The sequence below is a fragment of the Oncorhynchus gorbuscha genome, linkage group LG06 (assembly GCF_021184085.1).
Source record: "Oncorhynchus gorbuscha isolate QuinsamMale2020 ecotype Even-year linkage group LG06, OgorEven_v1.0, whole genome shotgun sequence".
Classification (NCBI taxonomy): domain Eukaryota; kingdom Metazoa; phylum Chordata; class Actinopteri; order Salmoniformes; family Salmonidae; genus Oncorhynchus; species Oncorhynchus gorbuscha.
The window spans coordinates 29419862-29422544 of NC_060178.1; the positions used below are offsets into that span (position 1 = coordinate 29419862).

Consider the following 2683-nt stretch of genomic DNA (forward strand, 5'->3'; position numbering starts at 1 on the left):
TTCCCTCTTGAACATATAATCCACTGTACAGTAGTTCCATGTTAATAAACAACGACCATCTATCGACTTTGATTCTACGTGGTATGACTATGTCCCTGTATGACTTTAGTTTGCGATGAACGATATTGAACCAATGTAAATTAGTGAAATTAAGAAAAGTTAGCACTTTGGTTTGATAACCGTTGTGCATGGTAGACACTAAGGATTGAGTATTTCCTTTTTATGAATTTATCAATTCTAGTTGTAATTTGATTTATTCTTTTGATCATAAAGTGTGTAAATATAACAAATGTTTCCTGAATGTTTGTATATCTCTAAGATATAGGACAGACACTTCGGAACAAACGTCCTTTAGATACTTTTTTGGAGTGTGCAGAGCTGTCATCAAGGCAAAGGGGGACTACTTTGAAGAATCTCAAATATAAAATATATTTAGATTTGTTTAAAACATTTTTGGTTACTACATGATTCCCTATGTGTTATTTCATAGTTTTGATGTCTTCACTATTATTCTACAATGTAGAAAATAAAGAAAAACCGTGGATGCGTAGGTGTGTCCAAACTTTTGACTGGTACTGTATATATTTATTTTACTTTAATACTTTAATGGATCTTAAAAATCAAATAGCAAATGATCCTTGATATGACCTTCTTAAAGCAATTCTATATAGCCTAGTAGAGCGTTTTCAGATCAAGCATTAATTGCCTCTTAGACAGTGCTTAGACTGTTCAGTGCTGAAAATAAGGGTTAATACATGTTCAAAATAAATAATGTTTCCTGATCTTTCTTATATCTCTCACATACAGGACAGACAATTCCAAACAAACTTCCTTTTGAATCTTTTGCAGACTACCTGTTCCATGTAGTGAATTTGTTATACAATGCTTTTCTATGGGTTAATAGTAAGGCCCAAAATAATTTTCCTAATTGGATATTTAAAAAAAAGTATACTCTTAAAATAATTCAAACTCAAATAGCTAAATGTTTCTTGGTATGACCTTCTTAAAACAATTCCATATCGCTTAGTACCTATAACAATACTGAACCAAAGTAAGTTTGTGGAAATAATCATGAATAGTGAGCACTTTGGTTTGATAACAGTTTTGCATAATAGACATTTAATAGGGATTTTGTTTTTGAAGTGTGTGCCCTCTCTGTAAGTCAGTATCTGGCTGGGAGTGGTGGCCCTCATGGTGCCCCACGTCCATGTCCATTCTGAAGAGCACAGAAGCCAAGATCCTTGACAGTTAGTCCACTTATCTAATATGTCTGAAAGTATTTCACAGGTACCCAACAGTCCTGACTTGACTACTTGATTATGTCACATTGTATCGCCCGCACTTTTTGTGGTCTCACCTCCATTTTTCTCCTTTTTCGAGACTCAAAATGATGTGTGGGCTCGTTTTGTGTCCCTGCCCAATCAGGATTTGGACCCTAACTGTCACCAACAGGAACCAGCTAAATGCTCCCAAGCATTATACTGTCTCTCCCCTTCTCTATAGTGTTTTTGTCAGTCAGTACTAAATACTCACTTTTCCAGTGGAGTGGACATACCTTTTGTACTACATTGAGTCCGCCTACCATTTCCCTTTTCCTCCTCTATTCCAGTTGCACAGACACCTCTTAGGATGGTCCATGATATGGATTTGGGGGAGGGGTAGGGTTTTGGATACTTAACCTAGGCCCTTCTGTCGCTCTCAACCACACTTTGTGTTTGACTTGCTGGGTTTCGGACATAGCTCCAGACCCCAATTCCCCATGGACTCAGCTCTGGCAGAGGAGCAGTCAGTCAGCACTGGAGGCGGGCCCTTGACCTGGATCGCATGCTCCTATTGGGTCACTGTCTGGACTGCTACTTGGCAGCATCTTATGCCATTCAATACCCTGAGAGGTCAGACGAGAAGTTTACATTGACACACTCTTTAGAGGCTAATCTTTGGCTTTATGATGAAAAGCATATGAACTTGGAGTAACATGGCTCTTTCTTCCTTTCCCTATCCAAGTCAGTCACCTGATTCTGGTTGACCGCTGGGGCTTCCAGCCCATGCCTGTAGATGCAACCTCAGGATTGACCAGACCAGGCTGCCCTTGGGCCCGAATAGCCTTCTCCACTCTTTTCAACCCACTGGCATTGATCTGAGCAGCAGGACCCTCGGGTGAGAGGGGACTGGTTGTCTGAGTGGCATGGCTTGTGGTTCAGGGATTAAAGATAATATAGATAATATATTATAATATAATATAACTCTTTCTTTTGATATTTTGTCTCCTTTTTTCCCTCATCTTTATGACCCCATCTTTATTTCCCAGGTCAAAAATTAGTTAACAGATTTGGTCCGGATTTCAATGGGAGGTTTCAGGGCCTACTTGATAAAGACACTATAGACAGATTGGCTGACATTGTCATGAAAATGATGCGCTCACATTGATGTGGCCGGAAGGTGTCCTTTATGATACTGAACAGTCCTATATCTAGCAACAATGACAAGAAGCTGCCTTGTGGGTAATTGTAAGTGGCTAATTTCAGCTCGTTGTATCTTGTTATTGATACCATGTCTTGTTTTGGCTGATGTCATGTCTATGCTATTATAGCAAAATTTCGCTAGCTAGCTAAGAATGTATTTGAGAGACAAGTGATCATTGTGCAAATGTATTTATCTTTTCAATAAACATTTTCAGACAAAA

At 38.8% G+C, this 2683-nt stretch overlaps 1 pseudogene; it reads left to right on the forward strand.

The window, feature by feature from the left end:
- The first annotated feature begins 1071 nt into the window (after positions 1–1071).
- Positions 1072–2683, forward strand: LOC124038660 (annotated as a pseudogene).